This window comes from Microcaecilia unicolor, chromosome 2 (genome assembly GCF_901765095.1).
Source record: "Microcaecilia unicolor chromosome 2, aMicUni1.1, whole genome shotgun sequence".
Taxonomy (NCBI): domain Eukaryota; kingdom Metazoa; phylum Chordata; class Amphibia; order Gymnophiona; family Siphonopidae; genus Microcaecilia; species Microcaecilia unicolor.
This window is the reverse complement of record NC_044032.1, coordinates 404,193,299-404,209,534: the sequence shown is the minus strand read 5'-3', so window position 1 is coordinate 404,209,534 and position 16,236 is coordinate 404,193,299. Positions and strand designations below refer to the sequence as shown.

Genomic DNA, 16,236 nt, shown 5'->3' with positions numbered 1-16,236 from the left:
ATTGGTTGGTGTTTTAGAATATTTACAATGATGACTTTTCATAGGTAGAGTTAATGCAGTCTGAGTTCTCAGACTTAGCACCAGTATGGTATGATAAGTTCTGAATGTCCATTTGCAAGGTATTGTGTTACTCCTCACTGTATTATTCGTGAATGAAGTCTGTATTACTGTCATGACATGACTCCAGAGTTCGAATAGAATATTTCAGTTTACAGTGCAACACAGAAAACATCCTACTTCTGCTCTGTACCTGCTGTTGAAAGTTATTTGTGGATTTGGGAATGTCCCATGTGAATGAATAATTTATACTCTATATAATTAACAATCAGCAATATGGAAGAAACAAACCAATAAACAAATCTAATAATCAAAAAATCAAGTTTGTAGAAAACTTGCCATATACTCAATTCACTTAAGGGACCTGTATAATATAAAATATTAAATAATTTACACCTCTAAGCTCCTAATAGGGGGACAATAGATCACTTATTAGTAACCCTGTATCATATTTATTTCTTTGTTGCATTTGTATCCCACATTTTCTCACCTTTATGCAAGCTCAATATGGCTTACATATTGCCGTTAACGGTGTTAGCCAATTCCGGTTTGAACAAATACATGGTACGAATGAATACAAGGTGATATTGTGATAGATAAGGTACATGTAAGGTAGGTGTAGTTGGGGGAACTTAGAAAGGAGGGGGGGAAGAGTTAGGTAATGTCCTTTACGTTTTTTGGTTGCACTGTGTCGCAGGCGTCCATGTATTTTTATGTTGGGTCGGTGGGGTATGTTCTTTTGAACAGGACCGTTTTTAGTGATTTCCGGAAATTAAGGTGGTCTGGCATAGTTTTTACCATTTTTGGCAGTGCGTTCCATAGTTGTGTGCTAAAGTAGGAAAAGCTGGATGCATAGGTGGATTTATATTTGAGTCCTTTGTTGCTTGGGTAGTGGAGCTGTAGGTATGATCGTGTAGATTTAGTGGTATTTCTGGTTGGCAGGTCAATGAGGTCTGTCATGTATCCAGGTGCCTCGCCATAAATGACTTTATGAGCAGTCATGCAGATTTTGAACGTGATTCGTTGATTGGTAGCCAATGCAGTTTTTTTCTGAGTGGTTTGGCGCTGTCAAAACGCGTTTTTCCAAATATAAGTCTGGCTGCTGTGTTTGAGACCTGTTACTATCACTGGTGTCAGAGACAAGGAAAAAAAGGATCAGTGTAAAAAAATCTCCGCACCAGAGAAAAACAACGATCAAAAAAAAAAAAAATCCTTCGTCTCTATACAAAACCAGGCAACCCCAAAGTGAATGAGCTATATCACAAAAATTAAAGGGTTCTGCAAACAAAATAACAAAAAAGCAAACTTGTCAGTAAAAAACTTATCTTAAGAGAAGAGCTTTCTCTTCTTACCCTGCCAATACAGAAACTGCTACAACTCCGCTGCTGCTGATACTGTGGGGACTCTGTGGTAGATTTTTTTTTTAATTTTTATTTTTTGTTACATTTGTACCCCGCGCTTTCCCACTCATGGCAGGCTCAATGCGGCAGGCAATGGAGGGTTAAGTGACTTGCCCAGAGTCACAAGGAGCTGCCTGTGCCAGGAATCAAACTCAGTTCCTCAGTTCCCCAGGACCAAAGTCCACCACCCTAACCACTAGGCCACTCCTCCACGCCCTCTTCAAACCTCCATAAATTAAAGAACCTCAACCGGCAAAGCTCAATGTTCCAAGCCCTCAACAAGGGCGCCTTGTTTCTCAAACAAGGTGCTGCTTCAGGAGGAAACCATTGTAGAACTTTTCAACCTATTGATCTATTGTCCTCTATTGGGAGCTTTGAGATAACAATATATGGAAAGTTTTCTACAAACCTGATTTCTTTGATTACTCGATATGAATTACATAAAATTAACTAAATGTAAACTGGGGTGGGAACTGAGGCAGAGTGGGAGGGAGGGGGCAGATATTAGAGCCCCCCCCCTCCCAAACAAATGGTATTCCACTGCCTCTGTTCTGAGGGACCCTAAGGTGTGAAGGCGCAAGCAGACGTATGCATGTATATGTATGTGCATACACATGTAACATAGAGGGGAGAGGGACTGAAAGGTTTGCAATGGTATCAGTTAGAAAAAAATTACTATGGTCTCACTTAGGAAAAAAGAAGTAACACACTTCCATGTATCACTAAAACATTAACAGTCAGACAGATCCCTCTACAGGAAGTTAAAGGTTTAGAACCACTTAATATTTTATAAAGGAAAGAGAGCAAGAATGGGATTATTAGAGATCTATTGGGCCCAAGGAGGGACATGGCCCATGTATGATGAGTTTTGAGGTTTGATGACGAAACTTCAATAAAGCTTATGAACCTGATCACTGCAGGGGTTTTTATGTCCCATAGGGACCTAGGAGAGAAGGAAGAAGTGAGCAAGTGATAGAATTAGGAACAACAAGAGCTGGTACAAGGCCAACTCACTGTGCCAGAGTAAGGATAAAGGCTTGTCAGTAGAAGTGATGAGGGTAGAGTATTCCTTATCATAGTGTCATTACATTTAAGAGCATAGGAAGGAAATTCAAATCAATTTAACCACTCAAAACAGCAATCCTACAAAATGAGGCATAACTGACCTAAAGAACCTAGAAACCTTACTAGGTCTGATGTCAAGAGATTATGAGGCTCATTTTCAAAGAACACAGATTTACAAAGTTACATAAGTTACTATGGGGCTCACTTTCAAAGCACTTAGACTTACAAAGTTACATAGTAACCTATGGAACTTTGTAAGTCTAAGTGTTTTGAAAATACACCTCTATGTAACTTATGTAAGTCTATGTGCTTTGAAAATGAGCACGTTACTAAGGAGCAATGCATCCATACTGAACAGTAGCATGGTTCACACACTTGAGAAAACTAAAATGTGAAACCAGGAAGAAATGTTATTGGCAGAACAACAAAACAATGTAGAACAGAGAGCTATTTAAGTTACAGGCAACAGTGTATGGCAAAGCTATAAAGGAGTCAAAGGAAACACTTTGGAGGTTATGTTTATTTTGGTCTTAATACACCACCCTTCATCCAAAGTATCAGTGTGGTTTATCTAAGCATTAGTTATTAAATTTCAGAGTAAGAAACAAAAGCGTAGGGAAACAAAAAAGTAACTAAGAATGGGAACCACGAGCAGGAGTTATTCAAGATGGTTTGGTCTATAGCAGGGGTTTCTCACCCAGTCCTCGGGACACACCAAGCCATGTACATGCAAATCTCTCTCATGCATATTCATTGTGGGTATCCTGAAAACCAGACAGGCTTGGTGTGTTCCGAGGACTGGGTTGAGAACCCCTGGTCTACAGTAAGCAGAACTACACAGGCAAAGAAATAACCTGCCCCAGTGGCGTAGCTAGGTGGGTCCATGGGGGCCTGCCCCCCCCAAATTTGCTCTGGGCCCCTGGTTGGCTGGCGGGGGGTCCCCAACCCCCCGCCAGCTGAAGACTTTATCCAGCACTGGTCTGCGGCAGCAGCACCGCATTCCCTACCCTGCTCTCTCTTCCCCCTCATGTCGGGCACGTTCCTTTTAGTGAAACTGAGCATGCTCAGTTTCACTAAAAGGAGTGTGCTGGACGTGAGGGGAAGAGAGAGCAGGGCAGGCAACGCAGCAGCGCTGGATGAAGTACTGAGCTGATGGGGGTTGGGTACCCCCACCAGCCAAGGTATTTGCGGCGGCAGCGGTGCTGCAGCTGGTGGGGGTTGGGGACCCCTATCAGCCAAGATGTACAGCGGTGGCAGTGGGCAGTGGAGTTGAGGCAGCGACCAAAATGTACCCCCCCCCCCCCCTATCTTTGGCTCTGGTTCCCTCCCACCTCGAGGTCTGGCTACGCCTCTGACTTGCCCAGCATCTGCTATTACTTTTCCAAGATATCCTACAAGATATAGGGGCTCGGAACACTCAAGAAAAAGTTAGAAGATGTTAGTGATAAAAGTCATAAAAAAGTCATGACAAAATGTCTTCAGCAGCAGACTGGCTAACCTACTGAAGAGGGCTTTAAACTAGCATCGTTGGAGCTGGGTGATCAAACCCCCAGGTAAAAAAAGCCCTCAGGTAAATGAAGCATTAAATACCTCTACACAAATGGGAAAAAGTGCCAATGTCTGGAAAGCAGTATATACTAATGCCCGTAGTTTGAAAAATAAAGTTTCGGATCTAGAGGATGTTATGGAAAAAGCTGATTTGGATGTAGTGTCGACCACAGAGAAATGGTTCAAAGAGAACCATTGTCTGGGATATGTTTATACCAAACTATAATCTGTTCAGGAAAAGCAAAGATACTTATCTGTAGCAGGTATTCTCCGAGGACAGCAGGCTGATTGTTCTCATATGCGGGTCGATGCCCATGTCAGCCCAGGAAGCAGCAAATTTTGCAAGCAGAAAACACTAAAGTTTTGCCAGAGTCTTTTGAAACGCGTGCAGTGCGCACTGCGCATGCGCGGATGACTTCCCGCCTGTCGCACAAGCGTGCCCCTTCAGTGGGCGGTTTTGTGAGAACAATCAGCCTGCTGTCCTCAGAGAATACCTGCTACAGGTGTCTTCACTTTCTCTGGAGACAAACAGGCTGCTTGTCCTCACATGTGGGGTATCCCTAGCATCCAGGCTCGCTCAAAACAATGAACATTGGTTAACTGGGCCTCGCAAACGGCGAGGACATAAAGCGAATGCTACATACCTGTAGAAGGTATTCTCTGAGGACAGCAGGCTAATTGTTCTCACTGATGGGTGACGTCCACGGCAGCCCCTCCAATCGGAATCTTCACTAGCAAAAGCCTTTGCTAGCCCTCGCGCGCCGATGCGCGGCCGTCTTCCTGCCCGAACCCGGCTCGTGCCGGCCAGTCTCATATGTAGCAAGACAAAGAGAAGAAGACACAACTCCAAAAGGGGAGGCGGGCGGGTTTGTGAGAACAATCAGCCTGCTGTCCTCGGAGAATACCTTCTACAGGTATGTAGCATTCGTTTTCTCAGAGGCTGCTTTTTCTCACTGATGGGGTATCCCTAGCCCCCAGGCTCACTCAAAACAACAAACATGGTCAATTGGACCTCGCAACGGCGAGGACATAACTGAGATTGACCTAACAATTTATCCAACTAACTAAGAGTGTAGCCTGGAACAGAACAAAACATGGTCCTAGGGGGGTGGAGTTGGATTCTAAACCCCGAACAGATTCTGAAGCACTGACTGCCCGAACCGACTGTCGCGTCGGGTATCCCTGCTGCAGGCAGTAATGAGATGTGAATGTGTGGACAGATGACCATGTCGCAGCTTTGCAAATCTCTTCAATAGTGGCTGACTTCAAGTGGGCTACCGACGCTGCCATGGCTTTAATATTATGAGCCGTGACATGACCCTCAAGAGCCAGCCCAGCCTGGGCGTAAGTGAAGGAAATGCAATCTGCTAGCCAATTGGATATGGTGCGTTTCCCCACAGCCACTCCCCTCCTGTTGGGATCAAAAGAAACAAACAATTGGGCGGACTGTCTGTTGGGCTGTGTCCGCTCCAGATAGAAGGCCAATGCTCTCTTGCAGTCCAATGTGTGCAGCGGACGTTCAGCAGGGTAGGAATGAGGACGGGGAAAGAATGTTGGCAAGACAATTGACTGGTTCAGATGGAACTCCGACACAACCTTTGGCAAAAACTTAGGGTGAGTGCGGAGGACTACTCTGTTATGATGAAATTTGGTGTAAGGGGCCTGGGCTACCAGGGCCTGAAGCTCACTGACTCTACGAGCTGAAATGACCTTCCAGGTCAAGTACTTCAGATGGCAGGAGTTCAGTGGCTCAAAAGGAGGTTTCATCAGCTGGGTGAGAACGACATTGAGATCCCATGACACTGTAGGAGGCTTGACAGGGGGCTTTGACAAAAGCAAACCTCTCATGAAGCGAACAACTAAAGGCTGTCCTGAGATCGGCTTACCTTCCACACGGTAATGGTATGCACTGATTGCACTAAGGTGAACCCTTACAGAGTTGGTCTTGAGACCAGACTCAGACAAGTGCAGAAGGTATTCAAGCAGGGTCTGTGTAGGACAAGAGCGAGGATCTAGGGCCTTGCTGTCACACCAGACGGCAAACCTCCTCCATAGAAAGAAGTAACTCCTCTTAGTAGAATCTTTCCTGGAAGCAAGCAAGACACGGGAGACACCCTCCGACAGACCCAAAGAGGCAAAGTCTACGCTCTCAACATCCAGGCCGTGAGAGCCAGAGACTGGAGGCTGGGATGCAGAAGCGCCCCTTCGTCCTGTGTGATGAGGGTCGGAAAACACTCCAATCTCCACGGTTCTTCGGAGGACAACTCCAGAAGAAGAGGGAACCAGATCTGACGCGGCCAAAAAGGAGCAATCAGAATCATGGTGCCTCGGTCTTGCTTGAGTTTCAACCAAGTCTTCCCCACCAGAGGTATGGGAGGATAAGCATACAGCAGACCCTCCCCCCAATCCAGGAGGAAGGCATCCGATGCCAGTCTGCCTTGGGCCTGAAGCCTGGAACAGAACTGAGGGACTTTGTGGTTGGCTCGAGATGCGAAGAGATCTACCAAGGGGGTGCCCCACACCTGGAAGATCTGTCGCACTACACGGGAATTGAGCGACCACTCGTGAGGTTGCATAATCCTGCTCAACCTGTCGGCCAGACTGTTGTTTACGCCTGCCAGATATGTGGCTTGGAGCACCATGCCGTGACGGCGAGCCCAGAGCCACATGCTGACGGCTTCCTGACACAGGGGGCGAGATCCGGTGCCCCCCTGCTTGTTGATGTAATACATGGCAACCTGGTTGTCTGTCTGAATTTGGATAATTTGGTGGGACAGCCGATCTCTGAAAGCCTTCAGAGCGTTCCAGACCGCTCGTAACTCCAGGAGATTGATCTGCAGATCGCGTTCCTGGAGGGACCAACTCCCTTGGGTGTGAAGCCCATCGACATGAGCTCCCCATCCCAGGAGAGACGCATCCGTAGTCAGCACTTTTTGTGGCTGAGGAATTTGGAAAGGACGTCCCAGAGTCAAATTGGACCAAATCGTCCACCAATACAGGGATCTGAGAAAACTCGTGGACCGGTGGATCACGTCGTCTAGATCCCCAGCAGCCTGAAACCACTGGGAAGCTAGGGTCCATTGAGCAGATCTCATGTGAAGGCGGGCCATGGGAGTCACATGAACTGTGGAGGCCATGTGGCCAGCAATCTCAACATCTGCCGAGCCGTGATCTGCTGGGACGCTCGCACCCGCGAGACGAGGGACAACAAGTTGTTGGCTCTCGCCTCTGGGAGATAGGCACGAGCCGTCCGAGAATCCAGCAGAGCTCCTATGAATTCGAGTCTCTGCACTGGGAGAAGATGGGACTTTGGATAATTTATCACAAACCCCAGTAGCTCCAGGAGGCAAATAGTCATCTGCATGGACTGCAGAGCTCCTGCCTCAGATGTGTTCTTCACCAGCCAATCGTCGAGATATGGGAACACGTGCACCCCCAGCCTGCGAAGTGCCGCTGCTACCACAGCTAGGCACTTTGTGAACACCCTGGGCGCAGAGTCGAGCCCAAAGGGTAGCACACAGTACTGGAAGTGACGTGTGCCCAGCTGAAATCGCAGATACTGTCTGTGAGCTGGCAGTATCGGGATGTGCGTGTAGGCATCCTTCAAGTCCAGAGAGCATAGCCAATCGTTTTCCTGAATCATGGGGAGAAGGGTGCCCAGGGAAAGCATCCTGAACTTTTCTTTGACCAGATATTTGTTCAGGGTCCTTAGGTCTAGGATGGGACGCATCCCCCCTGTTTTCTTTTCCACAAGGAAGTACCTGGAATAGAATCCCAGCCCTTCCTGCCCGGATGGCACGGGCTCGACCGCATTGGCGCTGAGAAGGGCGGAGAGTTCTTCTGCAAGTACCTGCTTGTGTTGGAAGCTGTAAGATTGAGCTCCCGGTGGACAATTTGGAGGTTTTGAGGCCAAATTGAGGGTGTATCATAAGTACATAAGTACATAAGTAATGCCATACTGGGAAAAGACCAAGGGTCCATCGAGCCCAGCATCCTGTCCACGACAGCGGCCTTGCCGGACTATTTGAAGAACCCACTGATCGGAGGTTATGAGAGGCCACCTTTGGTGAAAAGCTTTCAACCTCCCTCCGACTGGTAGGTCACCCGGCACTGACACTTGGATGTTGGCTATGCTCTGCTGGAGCCAGTCAAAAGCTCGTCCCTTGCTTTTGCTGGGGAGCCGAGGGGCCTTGCTGAGGCGCACGCTGCTGACGAGAGCGAGCGCGCTGGGGCTTAGCCTGGGCCGCAGGCTGTCAAGAAGGAGGATTGTACCTACGCTTACCAGAAGAGTAGGGAACAGTCCTCCTTCCCCCAAAAAATAGTCTACCTGTAGAGGTAGAAGCTGAAGGCTGCCGGCGGGAGAACTTGTCGAAAGCGGTATCCCGCTGGTGGAGCTACTCTACCACCTGCTCGACTTTTTCTCCAAAAATGTTATCCGCACGGCAAGGCGAGTCCGCAATCCGCTGCTGGAGTCTATTCTCAAGGTCGGAGGCACGCAGCCATGAGAGTCTGCGCATCACCACACCTTGAGCAGCGGCCCTGGACGCAACATCAAAGGTGTCATACACCCCTCTGGCCAGGAATTTTCTGCACGCCTTCAGCTGCCTGACCACCTCCTGAAATGGCTTGGCTTGCTCAGGGGGGAGCTTGTCCACCAAGCCCGCCAACTGCCGCACATTGTTCCGCATGTGTATGCTCGTGTAGAGCTGTTAAGACTGAATTTTGGCCACGAGCATAGAGGAATAGTAGGCCTTCCTCCCAAAGGAGTCTAAGGTTCTAGAGTCCTTGCCCGGGGGCGCCGAAGCATGCTCCCTAGAACTCTTAGCCTTCTTTAGGGCCAAATCCACAACTCCAGAGTCGTGAGGCAACTGAGTGCGCATCAGCTCTGGGTCCCCATGGATCCGGTACTGGGACTCGATCTTCTTGGGAATGTGGGGATTACTTAATGGCTTGGTCCAGTTCGCCAGCAATGTCTTTTTGAGGACATGATGCATGGGTACTGTGGACGCTTCCTTAGGTGGAGAAGGATAGTCCAGGAGCTCAAACATTTCAGCCCTGGGCTCGTCCTCCACAACAACCGGGAAGGGGATGGCCGTAGACATCTCCCGGACAAAGGAAGCAAAATACAGACTCTCGGGAGGAGAAAGCTGTCTTTCAGGAGAGAGAGTGGGATCAGAAGGAAGGCCATCAGACTCCTCGTCAGAGAAATATCTGATGTCCTCCTCCTCCTCCCACGAGGCCTCACCATCGGTATCAGACACAAGTTCACGAACCTGTGTCTGAAGCCGGAACCACGGCCACGGTGGGAGCGTCAAGAGGTAGACTCCCTCGCCCGCACCGGCGAAGCTCCCTCCGCCGACGTCGTCGGGGAGCCTTCCTGGGAGGCTACCGCAGTCGGTACCGCAAGCGGCACCGATGTCGGAGACCTCACCCCGGGCAAGGGGCCAGCCGGCGCCTCCCTCGACGGTACCGGAGGCACAAGCACCCCCGGTACCGGAGGGGAAGGGCGCAACAGCTCTCCCAGGATCTCTGGGAGAACGGCCCGGAGACTCTCGTGCAGAGCGGCTGTGGAGAAAGACATGGAAGCCGATGCAGGTGTCGATGTCAGAGTCTGTTCCGGGCGTGGAGGCTGTTCCGGGCTGTCCATAGTGGAGCGCATCGACTCCTCTTGAACAGAGGGTGAGCGGTCCTCTCGGTGCCGATGCCTGCTGAGTGCCGACTCCCTCGGCGACCCAGAGCTCTCGGTGCCGACACAGGAAGGGGACCGGTGTCGATGCTTCTTCGACTTCTTGGGACGAAGCATGTCACCGGAGCTTCCCCGGCACCGACGAGGAGGACGTAGAATCCAGCCGTTGCTTCCTCGGGGCCGAGGCCGAAGAAGGTCGGTCTCGGGGAGGCTGTACTGCAGGAGCCCTCAGGGTAGGGGGAGACCCACCCGAAGGCTCACCGCCACCAGCAGGGGAATGGACAGCCCTCACCTGCACTCCAGACGAAGCACCACCGTCCGACGACATCAGCAGACGAGGAGGTCCCGGTACCACCGACGCCGCCTTCCGATGTCTCAGCCCCGATGCAGAGGGTCGATGCCTCGATGCACTCGATGCAATCGCAGCCGAGGATGAAGGTCTGGACGCTGGCGACGTCGATGCACTCGATACTCCCGGTGCCGATGCCGACGAAGAGCCCGAGAACAAAACGTTCCACTGGGCCAATCTCGCTAGTCCGCTTTTGTAAAAGAGAGCACAGACTACAGGCCTGCGGGCGGTGCCCAGCCCCCAGACACTGAAGACACGACGCGTGTCTATCAGTGAGCGAGATTACCCGAGCGCACTGGGTGCACTTCTTGAAGCCGCTGGGAGACTTCAATGTCATGGGCGGAAAAATCGCACCGGCGAGATCAAAACTCGTAATGGCGAAGATGGCACCACAAAAAAAGGGGAAGAAAAACTTCGAACCGAGGCCTCAAAGGGTCCTACCCCGACGACGAAAGAAAACTTCACGGGGCAAAAACTAGAAATATAGGAAGGGGAACAGACCGAAAAGATCTCCTTCCGAAAGTTTTTTTTTTTTTTCGTAGCGAAGTCCAAAAAAGACGCGCGAGGTAGACTTTCAGGGCGCGAACGGCGTAAACACGACCGTACCGAGCGCGGACAAAAGAAGACTGGCCGGCACGAGCCGGTTTCGGGCGGGAAGACGGCCGCGCATGCGCGGTGCGCATCGGCGCGTGAGGGCTAGCAAAGGCTTTTGCTAGTGAAGATTCCGATTGGAGGGGCTGCCGTGGACGTCACCCATCAGTGAGAACAAGCAGCCTGCTTGTCCTCGGAGAACATAGATTAACCTGAAACTATATTCAGCTAGCTGACAGTGCAGCCTGGAACAGAACAAAAATGGATCTAGGGGGGTGAAGTTGGATTCTAAACCCCAAACTGATTCTGCAGTACTGACTGCCCAAACCAACTGTCGCGTCGGGTATCCTGCTGAAGGCAGTAGTGAGATGTGAATATGTGGACTGATGACCATGTTGCAGCCTTGCAAATCTCTTCAATGAAGGCTGACTTTAAGTGAGCGACCGACGCAGCTATGGCTCTAACATTATGAGCTGTGACATGGCCCTCCAGAGTCAGCCCAGCTTGGGCTTACGTGAAGGAAATGCAATATGCTAGCCAATTGGAGATTGAGCGTTTTCTGATGGCAACTCCCCTCCTGTTGGGAAAGAAAGAAATAAACAACTGGGCGGACTGTCTGAGGGGCTTCGTCCTCTCCACATAAAAGGCCAATGCTCTCTTGCAGTCCAAGGTGTGCAAACTGCTTTCGCCAGGGTGGGCATGACGACAGGGAAAAAATGTTGGCAAGACAACTGACTTGTTCAAGTGGAACTCCGACACCACCTTCGGCAGAAACTTAGGGTGTGTGCGGAGGACTACTCTGTTGTGATGAAATTTGATATAAGGTGCATGTACTACCAAGGCCTGAAGCTCACTGACCCTACGAGCTGAAATAACAGCCACCAAGAAAATGACCTTCCAGGTCAAGTACTTCAGATGGCAGGAATTCAGTGGCTCAAAAGCAGCTTTCATCAGCTGGGTGATGACGATGTTGAGATCCCATGACACTGGTGGAGGTCTGACAGGGGGCTTTGACAAAAACAAACCTCTCATGACACGAACAACTAAAGGCTGTCCAGAGGTAGGCTTACCCTCTACATGGCAGACTCTGGACAAGTGTAGAAGGTATTCAAGCAGGGTCTGTGTAGGACAAGATAGAGGATCTAGGGCCTTGCTGTCACACCAGACAGCAAACCTCCTCCATTTGAAAGAGTAACACCTCTTCGTGAAATCTTTCCTGGAAGCAAGACACGGGAGACACCCTCTGAAAGACCCAAGGAGGCGAATTCTAAGGTCTCAACATTCAGGCCGTGAGAGCTAGAGACTGGCGGTTGGGATTTAGAAGCAACCCCTCGTTCTGAGTGATGAGGGTTGGAAAACACTCCAATCTCCACGGTTCTTTGGAGGATAACTCCAGAAGAAGAGGGAACCAAATCTGACATGGCCAGAAGGGAGCAAATCAGGATCATGGTTCCGTGGCCTTGCTTGAGTTTCAGTAAAATCTTTCCTACTAGAGGAATGGGAGGATATGCATAGAGAAGGCCTGTTCCCCAGTGTAGGAGAAAGGCATCTGACGCTAGTCTGTCGTGGGCCTGAAGCCTGTGATTGATTTGAGTGTCAAAAATGATCCACCGAGGGGGTGCCCCACACTCGGAAGATCTTGCGGACGACGCCCACATTCAATGACCACTCATGAGGTTGCATTACCTTGATCACCTGTCGGCCAGACTGTTGTTTACGCCTGCCAGATAAGTGGCTTAGAAAAACATGCCGTGACGGCGTGCCCAAAGCCAAATCTGAACAGCTTCCTGACACAGAGGGTGAGATCCGGTGCCCCCCTGCTTGTTGGTTTAATACATGGCAACCTGATTGTCTTTCTGAATTCAGATGATTTGCTTGGATAGCCGATCTCTAAAGGCCTTTAGAGCGTTCCAGATTGCTCGCAATTCCAGGAGGTTGATCTGAAGACCTCTTTCCTGAAAGGACCAGGCTCCCTGAGTGTGGAGCCCATCTACATGAGCTCCCCTCCCCAGGAGGGATGCATCCATCGTCAGCACTTTCTGTGGCTGAGGAATTTGGAATGGTCGTCCCATGATCAAATTGGATCGGATAGTCCACCACTGGAGAATTCCAAAAGTCGGTGGACAGTTGGATCACATCCTCTAGATCCCCCGCAGCTTGATACCACTGGGAAGCTAGGATCCATTGAGCTGATCTCATATGTAGACATGCCATGGGCGTTACATGAACTGTGGAGGCCATGTGCATCAGAAGTCTCAACATCTGCCGAGCAGTGACCTGCTGAGATGCTCGAATCACGGACACCAGGGACAGAAGGTTGTCTGCCCTTGCCTCTGTGAGATAAGCTCGAGCCGTCTGAGTGTTCAGCAGAGCCCCAATGAATTCCAATTTTTGGATTGGGGTGAGATGGGACTTTGGATAATTTACTACAAACCCCAGTAGCTCCAGCACCTGAATAGTCATTCACATGGACTTCAGAGCACCTTCCTTCGAGGTGCTCTTCACCAGCCAATCGTTGAGATAAGGAAGCACATGCACTCCCAGTCTGCTTAGTGATGCTGTGACTACCGCAAGACACTTTGTAAACACCCTGGGTGCAGACGCCAGGCCAAAGGGCAGTACATGGTACTGAAAATGCTATGCTCCTAGTCGAAATTGAAGATATTTCCTGTAAGCATCCTTTAAGTCCAGAGAGCATAGCCAATCATTCTCTTGATTCATGGGAAGTAGGGTGCCCAGGGAAACCATCCTGAACTTTTCTCAAACCAGGAATTTGTTCAGGGCCCTTAGGTCTAGGATGAGACGCATCCCTCCTGTTTTCTTCTGCACAAGGAAGTACCTGGAATTGAATCCCAGACCTTCATCCCCTGGTGGAACGGGTTCGACCGCATTGGCCTTTAGAAGAGAGTTCCTCTGCAAGTACCTGCTTGTGCTGGGAGCTGTAAGAATGATCTCCCGGTGAGTAATTTGGAGGTTTGTATTCCAGATTGAGGGTGTATCCTAACCGGACTATCTGAAGAACCCACCGTTCGGAGGTTATGAGAGGTCACCTTTGGTGAAAAAATATTAACCTCCCTCCAACCGGCAAGTCATCCGGTACGGACACTTTAAGAAAGACTTTTGATTGAGTATAGTGTCCCTTGGTTTGTGAAAGTGCCAGATCATCCTACTCCTTTCTTTGCTGCATTATATATGTTAAAGAATAATTCTTCACAGAGGGTACAAGACAATAAACAAAAAACTAAGAAAAAACCCACACTTGTAGCATAATCAGTCAAAGACTGTCAACACATACACAGCTATTGCAAAAGTGCTCAGGCACCTCAGAACTAAACACCACAACCCAAAGCAACCAGCTCCTACCATAGGGCTACAGCCAGTATCTATCATACACAATCCCAAATCACTATATATATGGAGAAAAAAGCTCAAAGGTATTTAAAAACAGCAAAAGCTGAGTGGACAAGACAGAGATGCCATGCAGTAGTCCACAGTAAAAGAAAAAAAAAAGCAGCCAGACTATAAAACCCAAGGCATAAAGGTCTGAACAGTACAACCAGCTACAAAAAGGCAACTCCAAACTTATCTTCAGGACTCCACAAAGTCCCATGGCAGCAATAGTAAAATGAGGGACTCTTGTTGAGTATGTTTGGTGGGCCGGTTGGCAATACCCCAGAACTTTGTGAAACCCTGAAGATAAGTTTAGAGCTATTTTTTGTAGCTGGATGTACTATTCAGACCTTATCTCATGGTTTTATAGTCAGGTTGCATTTGTTATATATTTTTCTTTATTATGGACTATTACATGATCTCTCTATCTTGTCTACACTCACAGCTTGTGGAATTTTTTATGACTTTCAGCTTTTTTTATCCACACATATAGTGCCTTGGGATTGCCTATGATAGATGCTGACTGTAGCCCTAAGGTAGGAGCTGGATGCTCTGGGTTAGGGAGTTTAGTTCTGAGGTGCCCGAGCACTTTTACAATAGCTGTGTGTGCGTTGACAGTCTGAGATTATTATGCTATAAATGTGGGGTTTTACTTAGCTTTTTGATTATATGTTAAAGATAATATAAAGCTAAACAACTACAGGAACTGTTTAACTTTGATTCTTTTCTTAGTCCTACCCAGTGCAAAACCAACAGCATCCTCAGACTTCTAGAAATACAAATCCAAGCATGATACGGTATGTAACTTATCTGGACATGTTCCTGGAGAAAACATACATAAACCGTTAACAAGGCAGATTTGGGAAACGACACTGGCTATCACTGGGGGTAAGGAGCACGGAATTTAGCTACTTTTGTGGATCCCGAAAGGTATTTGAGGATTTGACACTGTTAGAAACAAGATATAATCTTTTGATGTAACACAGTACGGCAGTTGTTATGTTCTTATATAGCCACCTGCTGCTAGACTATCTTTAAATTATCTACACTTTTATATAACTGTTGCCCATTGAACTCAAAAATAAATCTATCTATAGTAAACTGTTTCCACAATTTGGAAGCAAAATTTCCCAATAAGTGTCTCATTCTTGCTCGATGTGTAATAATGGAGGTTAATAAACATGCTCTAGGTAATAGCTGTTTTTGGACTAAATGAATATATCACCAGCTTTTGAGCAATGCAATTCTGAAAACAAGCCATTTCAGTATGCAAATAATCAAAGTGTGCATTACAGAAGTAACATCATCCCTAGCTTATTTTGCACTGACTTTATAAAGGACTTGGATGGAATGGGAGTTGATTCACCACCTTTCTGTGGTTATATATCAAAGCAGTTTACATATTATACAGGTACTTATTTTGTATCTAGAGCAATGGAGGGTTAAGTGACTTGCCCAGAGTCACAAGGAGCTGCAGTGGTGCATACTCCATATCTCCAGAAAACTAGTCACAGATACACTGAGTTAGTCCAATAAAAAAAGCAGCGCCTACAATTTATTCATCCATATTTCAGTCTTAATGTTAAATCAGTGAACAAAGACAGAAAGCTTTAAGGCAGGAGCATCCAATTTTTTTCAACAGCCAGCTGCATGTTCAGAAATTCCCATGTGTGCAGGCCACATGAATGCAGGGGCGTATCTGAGGTTCAGCGGTAGGGGGGGCAGGGGCTAGAGTGAGGGGGCACATTATAACCCCCCCCCCCCACCGCCCCCTGCCACCGTCATCGTCGTCAACCCTCCCCCCCTACCGCCATTAACCCTCCCCCGCCTACCGCCGTCACCTACTCCCGAGGTCCGCTCCTGCCAGTTTTTTAAACTATTACTTCAGCTGGCGGGGGACCCCAACCCCCGCCAGCCCAGTCGAGGTCTTCTTTAACTTCTTCATCCTCGTGCTGTTAAAGCTGCATGATGCATCCTTCCAGTTGGACGGAGTTTGACGTCGCAGCACGTTGTACGGACGTCAACGTGCTACGACGTCAAACTCCGTCCAACTGGAAGGATGCATCATGCAGCTTTAACAGCACGAGGATGAAGAAGTTAAAGAAGACCTCGGCTGGGCTGGTGGGGGTTGGGGTCCCCCGCCAGCTGAA

General features: G+C 48.7%; 1 protein-coding gene across 4 annotated transcripts in view; it reads right to left on the bottom strand.

Annotated features, from left to right (window-relative positions):
* The window catches only part of USO1 (USO1 vesicle transport factor), a 193,036-nt gene that overhangs the window by 133,619 nt on the left and 43,181 nt on the right, over nt 1–16,236 (bottom strand). The gene's annotated exons all lie outside the window — the stretch shown is intronic.